Genomic DNA, 18,502 nt, shown 5'->3' on the forward strand with positions numbered 1-18,502 from the left:
ATATCTACATAAACTGATATACTAGAAACATCCTCATGTGCCAAGAAGAATGAATGTTGCTTCTGAAAAAGCAAAAGAAATCATCCAGAAATGTGTTTTAAGGATAATACTTAACAAAAATGCCATCTCACTCTCTCAGACATCTGCAATCTATTAAAACAGATCGGGTTAGATCCTTTTCAAAAACACCACTTATGATAGACAAGACCTGACAAGATTACTAATAAAAATTGCACAATATAGCAAACCACTCAGATGTATTGAAAGACGTCATTGCTTAATGGATGTAGTTCACTCGTAGTTCAAACTCTGCGTTCCCCTGAGAAGATGATCACTTTTCCAGTTGATGCTTCTCTTGCCAGATCTCTCATTAAGCACACACACACTAATGGCTTTTTGGAAACTTCTTACAAACTTGAGTGACTTCCGTTTTGATTGTCCAAACCCTGAAAGAAAGAAAGAAAAAAAAATGTAACATTATATTAATTACTGTGGATATTGCAATGAATGTGATGAACAATTTTAGTGTAAGAGCAAATTGACAAATGGGCAAAAAAATAGATTTATCTGATATCTCCATGTTGGTGTCATCCCTGTGACATCATAGTAAATGTTGCTAGAGGATTGTCATTGCAGGTCACAAAAAAGCAAACAAACCCACCGAGGGAGCAGGTCGTCTTGTACGAATAGGTAGCTTTCATATTGGAAGCGTCACATCACTGGATATTCTGACCTCAGGTCAATTTGTCGTCTTGTTTTGGTCAACAACAAAAATAATGTGTTGACCAAAATAGGTATTTTAAGCCAAAACATGATCTTTTTTCTGACCCTAACCAAATGGTTTTTGTGCACACCCCTAATCCTAACTTGACACAAACCCTAACTCTAACCCTAAACAGACCATAATCACAGTGTTGGCACCATATAAAATGGAAAAATGTAAACATAATGAAATGTAAAGTTCAACATATCTATGGTTTGCAGAAACATATATTCTGGTGATTGGGTTGGAAACGATCATGGTTTTGGGTCAAAATATACGTGATTGTTCAGTTGCAACGATGGTCCTTAATATGTTGTAGGAACCACACCAACACAGCGCTATCAGATCATGCAATGATCATGACAAGAGTGAAGAGAAAGGCTTACCAGTTAGTGACACTGAAGTTGAGATTGAAATTAATCAAAGTCCATCGTAGTGACGCTCACAGATGCAGATTCCAGGTCCTCAAGTGCGACAGCAAAATCTTCACCGTCACTCTCAATTTCTACAGGTCCTTCTGTTTTGTGCATTTCCTGTTGACTCTCTTCTTCCGCAGTTTTGGAATCAGGAGCCTCACGTCCAAGTCCTGCCTCTTCCTCTTGTTCACTTCCTGTCTGAGGTTCTAGAGGTTCCTTCACCTCAAGGAGCATCTCTGTTTTCTCTTGAGTGTAGATGACTTCCTCAGCATCCATCCACTCATCCTGGTCATTTTCCTCCTCTATTTTTTTAACTGGCTCTTCTACTTTTGTGTCTTGGTCATGAGCTTTACAGAGTACTGCGTGACTCACAAAGACTTCTCTTTGCTCTGTTGGTCTAATTGGATGTATTGTTTCTGTTGCCTGAACACTGGATGTTACTGTCTCTGTTGATTCGATTTGTTCCACTGGTTCTACTGTTTCCATCACTTGGATGCCGACATCCTGCAGTACAGGTTGAGGCATAATCACGCCATTTTCTCTTGAATCTAAGTTTGCCATTGCTTCTGTGATGTCTCTTGCCTGAACTGTGACGCTAGCTAACTCCGCTAACTCCTGTTTCTGGCTCTCAGGTCTTTGTGTTGGATTTATTGGTTTTACGGGTTCTTCTGCATTTGCTGCCTGAACTCCAACCTCAGGGATGTCTGTGTGTATCACAGGTGCAATTCTCTCTGTTACAGGTGGTGGGGAAAATGGTGCCTTTGCTTGCCCAAACTGTATGTTAAGTTTGAACTCTAAAGAAAGACTTGACGGGGACTCCACGTTACCTACTGACGAGATGATTCCAGTGTTTTGTGGGATGACTAATCCAGTGTTGCTAGGCGTTACAATCGTACTTTGAGACATTTGTGTAATTTGTGCTTGTTCAAGAATTTCCTGTGATGACGATTTGACCTCTTCGGCTGTGATACCTACTCGCAATTTTTCCTGTTCAGCTTTAGTTTGCTCCAAATCCTCTTTGTGATCATGGATAGAAACGCCTAGACTCTCTGGAAGATCAGGGGTTTGCATGAGATCCTTGGACACTTGCTGTTCTGTTGCAGAGTCATCACTGATGACAGCAGTTGCTTCATCCTGTCTTTCCCTGGATGATTCAATACTTTCCTCCACTGCTGTTTGATCCTCCACATCATTTGATTCACTTTCAACCACCTCACTTACTTTCGTCACAGCATCTGGCTGTTGAATCACTTCTTGTTTAAAGTTTACAACCACTGATTCAGGTGCTGTCTCTGGTAATTCCTCCTCAACATGTTGAATTACTTCTTGAATTGTCACCTTGTGTTCCTCATTAATTAATTCCTGTTCAATCTCTGGAGTTGCGGAGAGATTGTCTACCTTTTTACCCATTTCATTACAAACATCTATGACTTCTTTGGTGTCTGTTAGCCCTCCCTCTAGCACCGAGTCCATTGTCCCTGCAGATTTTAAATCAACATCGACCACCTGCACTTGCTCCTCAAGCGTTACTGATGGCACATGCATCATTTCAATCTCCCCTGTTGTCTCAGCCGTATCTTCTTTCACGAATGGTACAGCAGCCTCGACTTCCTCCTTAAGCACTACCTCATTTGCAACTGTCTCTATCAAGGGTTCAGTCATTTCTGAAGTTTTCTCTATCAAAACATCAGGTTCTGCAACTGAGACGTCTTTTACATCACATACAACTACTGAAGCCACTAAGGTACGTTCAACCACTGCAGTCTTTATCTCGCTGTCTGGAATTTTCCTTTCTTTTTCTTGTTCAACACTTTCTAGCACTTCACTAAGCTGCATTGCATGTTTGGGTTCATCTGTAACTGCAGAATTTTCTACACAAAGTGCTGCGGTTTCTTGAACATTACTTGCCTCCTCATTGACAGAAGATACGTGAACTGCTGTTAGTGTTTGTAATTCATCTTCAACCTCAGGGATGCTGTCCTCCTGCTTAACCCAAACATCATGCGTGATACTTTCAGTTTTCTGATCCTCTGTTTTCTCTAAAGCCTGACCCAGTTGTGGCAAAACTTTGCTCTTGATTTCATCCGCTACAGAAGCAATTAAATTGTCAGTGTCTGGTTTGGGAATGTCCTCTGAGATTCCTCCCTTAAAACTTTCTGTGACTATATGCACATACTTTAATACCACTTCTTTGGTCTCAGTCACAATATCTTTTACATCAGATGGTAATACTTCTTGTTCTTCAGTTTTGGCAGCTTCCAATGTTACTTTTTCTTCTGGCTCAACCTCCACTTCGGTTTCCTGTTTGGGTTCATCCGTAACCATTTCCTCTGCTGGAATATCCTCCGATGTTTCTTCCTTTTCAAGTGATAGAAGGCTACCAGCGTCAGATGTGGGCGTTCGTACAGCTTGTAATACTTCTGGTTCTTGAACATCTTCAATTTTGGAAACATCCACTGGCTCTGTGAGAGGTATTTCTTCATGTTTGGGTCCATCTGTAACTGTTTCAGCTTCTGGAACCGCTGATATTACCTCTTTTTCAAGTGATTTAACACTGCTATCCTCTGACTCTAATGTGAAGTCTTGAACAGTTTCTAATACTTGTGGTTCCTCAATATGTTCAGTTTTGGCAACTTCCACTGGTAGTTTTTCCTCTGGCTCAACCTTCACATCGGTTTCCTGTTTGGATTCATCTGCAACTGTTTCGACTCCTGGAACCTCCTCTGATGTTACTTCCTTTTCAAGTGCCGCCTCTGATGTTGGGGCTGGTACAGCTTGTAATACTTCCGGTTCTTGAACATGATCAGTTTTGGAAGCATCCACTGGCTCAGTGAGAGGTATTGTTTCGTGCTTGGGTTCATATGTGACTGTTTCTGCTTTGGGAAGGTCCACTATTGCTTCTTTTTCAAGTGACTGAACACTGCCATCCACTGAATTGAATATGGGTTCTTGAACAGCTTCTAATAATTCTGGTTCTTGAACATGTTCAGTTCTGACAACATTCACTGGTAGTTCTTTGTTTTCTGGCTCAACACTGACTTCAGTGAGATGCTCTGCTGTCTGTTTGGGTTTGTCTGTAACTGTTTCTGCAGGTGGACTGTCCTCTGATTTTACTTCCTCCTCTGGTGATTGAACACTAGTCTCCTCTGAATCTAATGTGGAGGCTTGCACAGCTCCTAATTCTTCGGGTACTTGACCTTGTTCAGTTTTGGCAGCATCCTGTTCTTGTTCATCTTCCTTTTCTGGCTCTGTTTCCTCTTTGAGTTCATCAGTAACAGTTTTGGCTGCCAGTATGTCCTCTGAGATTACTTCTGGTGATCGAACACTACCCTCCTCTGAATCTAATATGTCACCTTGTACAGCTGCTAATTCACGCAACTCCCCCACCTCTACTGGTGGTTGATCTGTGTCCTCAACTTGAATTTGATCTTCCTTTTCTGTCACCATTTGGACTTCCTGCTCCATAGCCCCCTCCATTTCATCTGCTACTGTAGCAGCTGAATCCTCTGTTTCAGCTTGATGTGCCTCAACTACAGACCCTACATCTAGCACAGTTTCTTCACCTTCAGGTAATTTATCTATAGGTACAGCAGCATTTATCTCAGATAGGCCTTTGACCAGATGATGGCTCTCATCAATCTGTTCAAATTCTTCCACGCTTTCTTCTTGATGTGAAACACCGACCTCCTGTTTTTTGTCTACAGGAATTTCGGCAGTGTAAAACTCCTCAGTAGGAACTTCAGACACAACTTCAGATGTGCTCTCTGTTTGGGAGGTAGCTGCAAGTTCATTAATTGCATCCAGTTCTTCAACATTTAGACCTGTGTTAATGGCTGTTGCATCTAATCTCCTGTGTATTTCCAGAATTGTTGGCTCTTCTATTTCAAATTTTTCCAGTATTTGATGTGAGGCAGAACCAACTATTTGTTCAGAGCTTGGCTCATCTGAACACACTGGGATGGACTTTGGGCTTATTGAGATGGTTTCAACAACCTGATACAGGAGTTCATCGGTTTCCACAACCTCATATTCTGCTGGGACTGGTGTTGTGTTGCCAGATGTTTTTGAAGACTCTGAAGATAACTGGGAAACGGCAGAGATCATCTCAGTTTCATCTGCAAGAGTAATGCCCGAGGCAGGTTCTGGTGCAGTAATGGCCTCAGATGTGATCTCTATCAGGTCCTCTGCTAAAGTGTCATCTCTAGCTGCCTCCTCAGCGACTGAAGCTGGAGTGACCATGGTGTCTGTAATTATGCCCTCCTCTGGAATGTCACTGAGTTGTTGATGACTACTGGTTGATTCTGTTTCATCATCAGGTTCTGCTTTTGCAGTAGGGGTTGTAGGTACCTGTTTTTCTAAAGCAGCATAATTGTCTTGGACTTTGTTTGCTTCTGTTTGCAGACTTTCACAAGGTAGGACTGGTTCGGCTATCTGATCAAGAAGGTCTTTTTGGAGTTCATAGTTTGCTTCCTCAGGTATTTGACTTTCTATTTCTGCCTGTGCTTGTATGTGAACCTCTGTCTCAACTGTATCAAACTCAGACATTGGAACAACAGCTGGTGTCTCAGAGTCTTCATCACCTGAAGCTACATCCCTATCAGCCTCATCTGAAGATGCTCGGTCTTGCTTTTCGGCAGACTTCCTCTTTTTTCGTCCTGGTAGGAGTTTCTTTAACGAAAAGGAGGACTCGTCTTGAGTAACTTCACTATCAGACTGTATGATGTCTTTGCTTTCATCCTCATCCTTCGCTTTCCTTTTCGGGGTGACAAGTCTTTTCAAAGAGTTCCATGTTGACCCTCCATCACTCTCTGAAGGACTTCCTGCTTGTTTGGGTGAAGAGGCGACAATATCAGGCTCATTTGAACTTTCTAGGGGAGATTCTGCACCATGTTTAGATCCACCGCCTTGTTTGTGATCTGTGTTATCAATTTGAGGTGTTTCATCCTCGGAGTCAGATGTTTTACGGCTTCTTCTTCTTCCGGATCCACACAAAACAGCTTCCCATGAAACGGACGAGTCCTTTCTTTTTTTGCCTTCCTCTGTGCTGTGATCTGATATTTGCTCTCCTTCACTTGGCTTAGGTTCCACTGGACCTGAGATTTGTGTCTCTTCATTGGTCAAGGAGGGTCTCTTCACGCGTTTTTTTGGAGTCATAAGTTTTTTGAAGGAAGCCCATGCACCATCCTCCTCTCCTGCCTCTGCAGAGGGTTGTGCAGGACCTTCTTGCTTCTGATTCTCAGCTGACTCAGTAGATGACAGGAGCTGGTCTGAAACATGTTCTCCAGAGTCGGACAGCTTTGCATCACTTGACCGCCTGCTTCTTTGCTTTTTGGAGAGTTTCTTGAAACTAGACCCTGACAGCAGCCTTTTTAGAGGACTTGATGGAACTTTTTCCTTCTCTTGAGGGCTCATTTCTGATTCATCTGTCATCTGGGCTTCTTTATGCTCTGCCTCAACTGCAGCTGCCTCAACACCTGAACTAAACTCCTCTTTATCCTGTTGTTGGTCTTCTACAGTTTGTTCTGTAGTCTCTATGACTTCCTTTTTTCCCATGTCCACAAGTTCTTTCTCAGTTGTCTCATCTTCTGCGGCTTTCTTTTTCTTTTTACCTAGTCCAGAAAATATTCCAGTCGTAAAAAATCTTTTAATTGGAGATACTGCATCTACATCAGCACCAGACAGAGATGTTTCATGTGGCTCTTGTTCAGGTGTGGCTTCCTGGTGTGCATCTTCGCCTGCAGATGATGTTGCTGCGTCTGCATCATGAGATTCAACTTCTTCTTTGGTTTCTGATGTTTTCTCCTCTGCATTTTCTACAGCATCTTCCGATGTAGCGTCTGTCATAGTAGGACATGTTGTTGAATCATTGTCATAAGTCTCCTGCGCTATGTTCACATCAGTATTCTGTTCAGCATTCTCACTTTTGGACTCCTTTGCAGCATCCTCAACCTCTTCTGGTATGCTTGGTTCTTCGTTGTTGGTCTTATCAGGCACATCCGTTGCTGTATCAACTGAGCCCCTCTTTACTGTTAATTTCAAACCAATGTTACTGAAAAATCTTCTAAAACCATCGTTGATGTCATTCTGCTTGGCATCCATTTCAGTCATTTCCAAGGGCACGTCTTCATTAGCATCAGCGTCATCAGGTGATGTCTTTTCATTAATTTTTTTAATTTCATCATTTTCTAATGGTTTTACTTCTTCTTGAAGAGGCTTCTCTGTTTCTGAAACATCTTCGTCTGGCGTAAGGATCGCTAAACCAGGAAAGAAATTAAATATTAAAACACTTTGATTGCAAGAACTGAACAAGACTGATGAAAGATGAAACTCTATCAGCTGAAGTCCAACAGGTTCTGCAGCTGTTCAATTATGCTGACATTGTCTGCCAATAAGCAGTAAAACAAATTATGAGTACCCACCCTCAGCAGCGATCTCATCCTTACAGTGACCATTAACTTCTGCTATAGAGCCGTCTGCTTTCCCAATGATCTCAGAGATCTGCTCAGTGTTTTTGAGAGGCTGAAACAAAACAACAACAAAACATTGAATGTACAAAAACATAACATATAGTGTACCTTTAGACAAAGCGAGATGGTAGGGTAGTCAACTCATAGTCAATCAAACTAGTTCCCATCTTTAAACATTTCCAAGCACTATTTTCAGTTAAAAGAAATGCACAGCAACCATTTCCTTATATGCTCATAGCATCAGAATGTGTACTTCCCTTAAAGCCAGCAAAGAATTTCAATCTTTAATTAACTGGAGATCCAAAGTCCTATTTTGTCTGCAAACCACACAGTCCATCCACTGTTGGGTGGGAGCGATGGCAGTCTTACAGTTAAACAACTCTAATTGTCCCAATCTCAAATCCGTGAGTCAGATTAGCCGGGGAAAGGTCTGAGAAGTGGAATCAGAGCAAGAAACTCATGTCCTTAAACTAGAGCGGAGTAACACACTTAATAATCAACTATACAAATACCTCAAAGGGTCATATTCCATCTGCTAATACTGACTAAGACATTGTTAGATTAATTTCCACTCAGTGCTGCCATTTCTTCATACACACAGAGCAGTGTTGCACACTTTTTATATGTATAACTGAAGTAAATATTTATTTTTTTAGTGTGTCATTAAGTAGACTAATTTGATGACTAATTAAATATTGATATTGATTATGAGTGACCCAAGAACCAGCTTTTAATCCCCTAAATGTTGAGATAAAAACAACACAGACTGTGAATTGAAACACGACTGTATGCCAACAAGATCAAACTGCGTAATATGATTATGGGTGGGTGTGAGCTGATTTTCCCAGTCAAAAGTTATTCACTTCACATGCACGCACCTATGAACAGGCATCGCTTTGTTTTCAGTCATCCTGAACTAAAATGGTTCACCCTGACACCAAACAGTTGGGACGCCGTGTTAATTGCAAATAAAAACAGTATGCAAACAATTTGTGTTTACTGACAACGGTTTTACAAAGTCTGCTGGAGCTCATGTCGTAATATCTTTCATACAATCATATGTTTCACAGTGAACCTCGCCCCATCCTTGCTTGTGAACAGCTGAGCCTTTCATGGATGCCCCTTTCATACCCAATCATGATACTGTCACCTGTTAGAAATTAACTTGTTTACTTGAAGACTGTGCCAGGTGGTTTTTTTTAGCATTCAACAGCTCTCCCTGTTGCTGGCGTCAAATTAAGAATAAGGACATATTTATAGAAATCGATAAAGCTGGTGAGGTAAAACATTAAATATATCATAAGAATACACGCGTATCTGCTTGCACCTTCTTCAGGGTGGCAAGCCTGTACAAGTTGGTGTATTTTTCTATGTTTCTACAAATAAAGGCATTTTACATTTGTCAAAGCACCTTAAGTATCTGGAGCTGGATAATTTCTGCCATTTTTTTTCTTTTGGTTGTAAGTCTTTCTCTCTTTTTTTCCCCTTCCATGAGCACTGGTGGTTTGCGTGACACCAGTAGCGCTCCTGCCACCTCTTTCTCTCTGTTAAATATATCGTCTTTGTACTGTTTTCAACTGAGTACATGTCAGAAATGATTAACAAAATGTTACATTCTGTTTTAACTGAGTCAAGGAAGTTACATTAGACTCAAAACGAAGAATACTTTGGCCCATATTTCATCCAAATCACGCACTGACCCAAGCCACGAAGTTCAAAGGTGCCAATAAACCAACATAAAAAGATCATTATCACTTACAAGACATTAATCGCCATTTTTATATCTCAAGTCTAATGGACTTCCTGCTCTGCGCGAACCAGTGACGATGTTGTACACAAATAATCGATGTTGCCTGCTGCTGAGTGCAGCAAAGGGGAAATTCCATCCCTCCCCTGGGCTTTACTTAGGTTCCTCTAAGAATGAAAGGTCATTATTCCTCCATGCAGTTTACTTTTCATCTACAGTAAATGCCGACCATTGCAACATCAATGCAACAGTGAAGACAAGGTCCTCAGAAGGGCAAACCAGCTTCTATTATTGGACAACCAAAATGGCATTTACAGTTCCTAATATTCAGTCAGAATAAAACACATTTTCAACAATTTCAACAAGGAAGGAATTGGCAAAAGCTTAATTCTGCACTTGGATGATGCGGCTCAATATAAGACAGGGACTGTTTTTCATCTGGATGGATTTGTTGGCAAGCAACAAGAAAACCCAGCCTCAGCATTTCCTCACCCACAACAAACACCGAAGGGGTTTTCTATTAAGAATGTGTGAGTGAAGATCCTTAATGCGGACCTATTGTGGATAAGTTTGCCTGTACACGTGACAGGAGTTATCTGCAGTATGTCAACAATGTGGATGTGCGGGGAAATGAGACGATACCTTGTCTTCAACAGCCTGCTCGGTCAGAGCATCATCCACTTTTCCGCTCTCCTCCTCAGCTGCTGCATCCTTCTTGCCCTCCCGTTGCGCAGACTGTGCGTCTCCCATCGTCGGATCTGCAGCGCGTCACTGTCCGGAATGAGCCGCACAAGTGATGTTAATATCCCAAATGTGCAGCGAGAGAGAGAAGCGAGGCTTCGTGAGAGGCGCTCAGCTCTGGAAATGCTGCAGCCTGATGTTGGGAAAAAGTCCTTTTAGCCAAACACCTCCCTGCAGGATCACATGAAGCCTATGAGTCGAGCCTGGTCCGGCCCGGCCCGGCTCGGCTCGGCACGCCTCTCGCTGCATCAAAAAAAAAAAAAAAAAAAAAAGACCTGCAGAGAAAAACACAGCCTGTCCTCAGATGACTGAAGCACAAGTCTGAGCAACAAGCACAGACACAAGTCATCACTGGTGAATATCAAGTATTACAGGTTTGAAGGATATTTTCACAAACAGTGCAGCAGATGATGCATCCAGACTGCACAATAAACAAACAGTAAAGAAAGCGTCTGCACTTTAAATTAAACCAAGTTGTTCTCCTTTTGTTTTAAAAGAAAACGTATTTACACAAGATATTGTGTAAAAATATCACTTTGGTAAAAGTGAAATAAGCATCAAAAGTCATTTTCTGGCATTGAATTTACTCAAGTGTTAAAAGTACAAGTAAAAGTATGTTCTACATGTATTAACATGAATGTACACTGTATATAAATGGGTCAACTGATATATAAGTCAATTATCTGATCTGATATTCAGCATTTTTATTTTCTGAATCAGTGTTTGTTTGTTAAACTGATTTAATTTAATTTAACAAAAATGTGCTATTTTGGCTCTGCATAGATATGCAAGACCATTTCCACCAGTTAAAGAAAAAAAGGATGGAAACTAAGCTTGATGAAAACAATACTACGAAGGTAAAGCATAAATATGGGATTAAAGGTCTTAATTATGAGATAAGAAGTCAAATTTATAAGATAAAAGTTGAAATTCTGAGATAAAAGTTCTTAAATATGAGATAAAAAGTCAGAAATATGAGGTGAAAAGTCATAAAAATGTGATAAGTCAAAATTATGAGAAAAATGTCATAATATTAAATAAAAATTCACATATAGGAGATAAAAATGTCATGATTATAAGATAAAAATGTCACAAATATGAGAAAAAAAGTCAAATTGTATCTAATAAATATGACTTACCATGAGATTTTTTTAATATTATTGTTTATCAAGGCAAAGTTGTGTAAATGTAGTGGAGTAGAAGTATAAAGTAACAGAAAATGGAAATACTCAAGTACACTTAGTACCTCCAAACTGTACTGGTATCTAAATCATGTTCAGGTCATCTCGTGTAGCTTGAACTTTCCTTTTGACAGGGAGTCTGGAGCTGTACATTTAGTCTGACTAATGAGCGAGTAAATTTCATTATACGGTCTGCCGTGTCGGCTCATGACAGTGAAAACTGGATGTTGATGATGCTGCTGGATCCTGGTCCGTCAGTCTCATGGGAAGAAGTCACCACCCTCATGGATAATCAGTGTGTTATGTAACTGCTCCTGGGACATCCGATGTCCTCGCTGTGAACAAGGTGCACATGTTGTCCAGTTTGTGGACTGTGCTGTGGTCCTGATGTGCAACATTACAGAGGAAACAATGTGATTTTTGTTTTGTAAAAATAACAGCTCCTGGATGTGAGCGAGATGTCTAGTTGTATGAAACGTCAGAGACAACTGAGCATGCAATCTTTTACTGCAATTTTCTAGTAAGTTACCTTTCATAAAGGGATGACACGGTGAAATTAATAACTTTATTAATGCTTAATACATCATTTACTAAATGTACTTCTTAAAGGAACAGTTCATCCACAAATCAAAATTCAGTCATTTATCTCCACACGTCCGCGCCAATGAAAAGTCAGGTGAAGTTTCATAGTCCACTTGTTTTAAAACGTTAAAAAAAAAAAAGGAAAGAAACATAAAATGGCTCCATGCAGCTCGTCCAGCGTGATCAAGGTTTCCAGAAGCTCCAAAAAATTGATTTGAAAATATGTTATTCACACACTTTTTAAGCTGAAGTGTTCACAGCTTCCATGTGTCGAGGGTGTGAATCTTTTTAAATTAATCTTGGGGCTTCCAGAGACTTGACATATGGAGCCATTTTATGTTTTTTTCCATTTTAAAATAAGTCCCCATCTACTTCAGTTGTGCCGGAAAAAATGCTGCAACGCTGTTGTGCTGCACCTGACTTTCCATCGGCATGAGGCTGAGTAAATGATGACCGAATTTCCATATCTGGGTTAAATGATCCTTTAACACTTAAAAATGTAGACCTGATGGATGAAACCTTTAATTATCTACTTATTAATATTTAAAACAACAGACTTGGTGCCTCATTTAAAGTCTGTGAGCATTTATTAATGGATTACTGACCAATATAATTGCAGTATTAGCAAATATACAAAAAAAATGACAAAAAACATCTACCTGTGGGATATTACATTTCCTGCCGACCCAAAAAATGTTCATATGAATGGTTTATAAAGAGCTTTCATTTTTGACATTCAAAGGCATATTTGCATGATTTAATAATCTTTGGATTAAATTATTGTGGAAACGGTGTCTCAGAAAGCAGAAACTTCAGGACAGGACATTTGAGCGACACTCCTGCTGTAAATCATACCGAAATTTCAGGCTTTTCATCTGTAAACTTGATGGATTTGCTGAGTAATGTAACTGTAGTAAAATTATATCATAACAGTTTGAAAGCTTATGGAAATTCTCAAAGATTAGAAATAAATAAAATGTCTTTTAAATGGAAATCAGCTGATTAAATGGAAGTCTGGAGCAAAACAGATTTAATGTGATTTGTAGATTAAATTGAGACACGTGGGCGGCGACATTTGAAACCGTCAGACTTGAAGTAGACGTTAAGCACAGCAGGAAAAGCTCGTTCCCTCAGACAGAGCCAGCTGTCTCCCCTTAGTTCCAGTTTTTATGCTAAGCTAAGCTACTTGCTTGTGGTAGCCTTGTATTTATGACAATAGATCTACTCAAAAAGAACGCAAATAAGCGCATTTCCCAAAATGTAATGTAAATGTAATGTTGTTAAAGTGAGATCATCATTTTCAAACTCTGTCATGTTTTCCCACTCATTTAACCAGTGTGGTGATGACCAACATAGGTTCTCACTGATGTTGATTCCCAGAAACCTAAAACTGTTCACCTGCTCCACCTCAGCTCCACTGATGTAGACAGTTTTTTCTAAACTCAACAATCAGCTCCTTGTTTTTGCTGATGTTGAGCAGCAGACTGTTCTCTGATTTCCTCCCTGTATGAGCTCTCATCTTGTTTCAGAATATTATTGATTAAGACTTTTTAAAACAAGTCTGACGTCTTCTGGATGCAGTCTGATGAGGTATATGATCTATGTGCAGGGAGTTAACTGAAGTCTTTAAAATCTGCTCTTGTAGTAATCTTCTGTGATTTCCAGTTCATTAATGTTGACCATTTTACTGGCAAGAAGGCAAAAAACCAAACATTGTTAGTGGTGCAAAACCTCATCACAGCTCCATTTTTTAAAAACCTGCCTTGCCTGAGATAAACTCTGTAAAGAATTTTGGACATGTGATGTTTTTCGTATAACGTCCTTCAGTTGAGTTTTGGCTCCCAGACAGCCTCAGAGCAAAGGCAATTAAACAAAACCTGCTGTTTCCAACTCATTTTAGAATAAATAGTGTTATTTGAAGGAGCTGCTTGCTCATACAAAGTTAGCTCATAATTTTAACAATACTCCATCATCTCTTTGTCTTCATGTCGCTGACTAAATATAAGAGCAGATGTCATTTAACAGAAGAAATATCTTTATTCAAGACAATCTAGTGAGTTTTTCTGTATGACTTTATACCTGGATACACATGGATATCCTGTGTAACAAAGCTATATTTAAGTAAAGCAACAGTCCAGTATAAGAAGCCCGTGTGCTGCAGTTTACATGCCATGTCTACCTTATTACCTCACTGCGAAGCCGAGTACAGTCTTACATAAAACCAGACTGATGTGTCACCAAAGCTGAACAAAGTCAGACCTTGGGAAATCTTAGAGCAGAGAGAAATCTCCAAACCCATGACAGACATTCATGTTAATTTGATCAGATGCCTGCGGACACTGGTGCTATTATGTGAAACTCAGTTTGAAGCCAATAAGTTGAATCAATTAGAGTCACAACTTTGGGGTAACTGGAAACAGCTGATGTTTTCCACACTGATTACAGCAAACCCACCTCCTGAGACCTGATGCAGTATAATGTTAGAAAGGTGCAGGGGGTCTCATGTGTGGGCATGTTTCTTCATTTTCGTGCCTAGTAGTTTCAGGGCATCGAATATCAGCGCTGCAACTGAAATTCAAATCTGACGAATGAGTCCTTTTTTTATGCTTAGCCACAGTGTCTTGCTTTTCATTTTAAAATGGAAGAGAAAACACAAAGGTCAGCAGAGTTTTGATGTCATCTTTTTGTTTCTCTTTGTGTGCTTCTGCAGCTGTGCCACTGTTGAAAAAAAAAATTGAAACGTTGCCAAACAGTTCCCATAAAATCACAGTAAAATACATAATTCAACAATAAATGACTGTAAAATCGCAGTTTTTCCCTGTTTGCATTATCTGTACACATTTTCACTCCATACAAACATTTAAAATCTACATTTCGAAGGTTGCAGTCTTTAAATCACAGCATAATTATGTTGTTTTACAGAATTATTCAATCAGTCTACTAAAGGGCCGCAATCTGTGGGCCAAAGTTGGCCCGCCATTAGGTTAAATTTGGCCTGCCAGATGTTTCTAAAAAAAAAAACACAATTAAAAAGATTGAAAAGAATTATAGTTGAATTGCTGTTTATGCTGTTAGTGGTAAACATGTTGGTTAAATATGTAGGATCACTAATCATCAATTATCCTTTATGATCTGAGCACGGATGTCAGTTAATTGCAAGTGGAAAAACATAATAAAATGTTATCCTTGCAACAAAATCTTCACAATGCTTCTTATGTCATAAACACGAGAGACAACAATTTAGAAAATGGATCACCAGATATTTTCTTTCTCACATTTTTATTCTACTTATTTTACTATATAACAAACCACTCAGCACATTGCATGATGGGAAAAGAGGGCCGTCTTTGTCTACATTATCTGTGGTCTGTGTTTATATAGAGATAACCAGGTCTGTGCAGTAGACACTGTTTTTATACTGATAACTGTGTCTGTACAGTGGTAATCATGTTTTCACAGTGATAACCAGGTTTGTGCAGTGGACGCTGTGTTTTTTTTACTGATTACTGCTAATCAGCACTTGAAACCATGAAAAGAATTACAATTTAAAGTTAAAAATAACTAATAAATAAAGTCCTATTTATAGTTACATACTTTGACTGACTTTCACAGCAGATTTATTTGAAAATGTATATTTTCTTAAGATTTATTTACAGCACATGTCTGTAAAATATATTTTTTACAGTGTATAGTAATATATAATGATTGATATGATGATAATGATTCTACATTTACCAAAGATTTTATATTATAATAATGTGACTGTTGTAATTTGCTCCATCTTAAAAAAAGAAGCAAGAAAGCATCAAAAATTAGGTTTAACGTGTTTTGTTACTGAGATATTCATATTTCAATCGGAGATAGAAGTTTTGGAGACATCAAGTCACTTTAATACTGACAACAAGTAATGCTTAATGTTTTCAGGGAGTCTGGAAGAGAGAAACAGGTGACTTTTGATGAGAATAAACATATAAAACTTCTTATTTCCACAAAAACGAGGAGCTGTGAACAGATCTGTCATGGCGACATGGTGGAGGGATGTTAAATGTGCTACTTTAGATTTTTCCGAGGGCACGAAATAGACCTTTGTCCTCAATTTAGCAGATTTTTTTATAATCCTTAATCAAAAAAACATTCCTGGCGCATTCACAATGATTTGTTTCTGTACCTCAGTCTCGCTCTGAACCTCAGATAATCACTGAGGAGAGAAAAACAAGGCCAAGTTAGATTTCACCTGATCACATGCTCAGTCTCTGACTGGTGAACTGGCAATCTCACATGTGAAACTCATGTAACACGGTTTCTTAATAAAAAACAAACATGCAGCTCAAATCAGAGCCAGCTGACTGCAGAGATAACTTGATTTCAAGTAGAACCTTTAACATGGAGTGTTTTTTGGGGTTGTGCTTATTGATTTTTTTAAAAATAAAAGAATGAGGTGTTTTTTTGCAAAACCAGGAAACGTTTGTCTTCTTTTATATTCAGAACGTGTCAAACTGACTGAAAAGTTAAGAAAACTGTAATGTATGTAAGTACATCATTCTTTACATTCACACCAGTGAAAGAAACACAACCAAAGACTTGTGTGTTCGTTGCGTGTTGATGAGACATTTCCTCCTGAATAACCTTGTTACTCATGGTTTGTTAAGGGAAACTAATGCATAGAAAAAAGCTGTCGGGAAGATGATCATCCTTAGAAAAGTTCATGAACTGCATGTTAGAGAAGGTCCTGTTGTACCACTGACATCTGCTGGGCAAAGTAAATACTCCACCAATGCCCACAGGCCTCAGTTTTAAAGGGGAACTCCGCCAATTTTACACAATAAAGTGTGTTTGCAGGTTTACGGGAGTACCATTGCATACTATATGTGGAAAAAGTAGTGTTAAGCTTTTTTGTGAGGAAGCTGCATGTCGTCTGATAAAATCATCACAGAATTTAACGGACATGATATTTTTTTACACAAAGAAAGAGAGAGTGATTAACACTTGCAGAATTTAGAAGAAGGTCCAAATACTTAAGAATTTTTCATTGACAGTATTTCACAAAGTTTTTAAAGTTTCTCCTGACTCAACAACTCACAAAATTGCATAATTTGTTAAGGGAGTCTGGGGATGTTGAAACAGACAGTGTCTTCACAATCATCTTGCTGCTTACTGTATATGCTGGTTTTTGGGGGGATTTTTCAGCCTCATTCATGCTGGTATCTTTTTCTCCAGAATCGGGTGTCAGTTACTGGAGGAGGATTCATCTACAGCTCAGTCGCACATCAGCTTTCCAGATAAGAAAAAACACTTTTTAAAAAAGACAGTATGACTCAAACTCATGGAGGCTGGTGGAAATTACTTATCAAATATAAACCACTGCTGGCTGTGGAAATGACTATGAGTGTTGCACATCTTCCCACACTGAAACACCCATTTTCCTGGTTCAAATATACTCGAGCTTCTGTTTCTCTCAGCATGACTGATAATCACCTGACAGCTGGTGGTTTCACTGCACGCTGCCGTGAAATACAATGAAGTGAAGTACAGTTAAAGGTATATATTTGAAATATACCTTTAACTGTACTTTAAGTAGATTTCACATTTCTTAAAGTGTACGTTTGTTAGGTTTCTCTCTGATAAGTACATAAAAAGTAAACTGAAAGCTGTTCTTTTTAGTTTAAAAGAAGTACACTTGAGCACACTTGAATTAACTTATTTTTCATAAAGTTTGTGCAAGACTTCTTCAGTAATTTGTTATCATACGAACACTTCAGTCCCGCCCCTTTGAGAGATAACATATCTGAAAGACTTCCTCTTTATTTTTGACCTGCTCTTGGAGCACACTGCCAGTGTGTGCTGACTTTCTGTCCTTGATATTATCATACATGTTTTCTTCTATGCTCTATACTGAGGTCCCAGCTCAACATAAGTCTGTCCCCACAACCTTTCATCACATTATGTGTCGCTAAACATGAAAAACAACTTAAATATATATAAACATATAAGAAACAACAGCATATGTACAAAAAAATGTAGACAGATGTATCAGTTGTCATTTATGATGAGTCTTCGCGTCATCTTACTGCACGTCATGCCGTGCCTCCATGTGACACAACAGGAATGTAGAAAGTTTTGTTTCTGAAAACCTTTTCCTCTTCAACAGGTGTGATGATGGGCAATGTTTTCCAAAAAATCCTTCACTCTTTCATACTGCCTGTTGGACTGAACTACCTGTTCTATGACTGGCCTGTGCTGCAGAGGGAGACGAGACTACAAACCTTCTACTGACTACAAACTGACAAACAAGTAAGAAAAATGTATTTCCTCATTATAGGTTTATATGTTACATATGTTTTTGTGCTTGCCTGAGATTTTACAAATTCTGAACAGAAAATCCAGCAGGTAAGGAAACCTAAAATGGAGGCCTCTTTCATCAAAAGCGTGATGAAAATCATGAAAAATTAATATTTTGTAAAAACAATTGTTTTTTGTCAGGCTGTTTGTGATTATTGATTCTGTCCTCTGCTGTTTTTGTTGAACTCCACTTTAAAAACCTCAAGTAAAACAAATGACATACATGCTAGAATACTTTTATACGATAGTTTTCGGCTTTAAAACTT

The sequence above is a fragment of the Pagrus major genome, chromosome 16 (genome assembly GCF_040436345.1).
Source record: "Pagrus major chromosome 16, Pma_NU_1.0".
In the NCBI taxonomy this organism is placed as follows: Eukaryota; Metazoa; Chordata; class Actinopteri; order Spariformes; family Sparidae; genus Pagrus; species Pagrus major.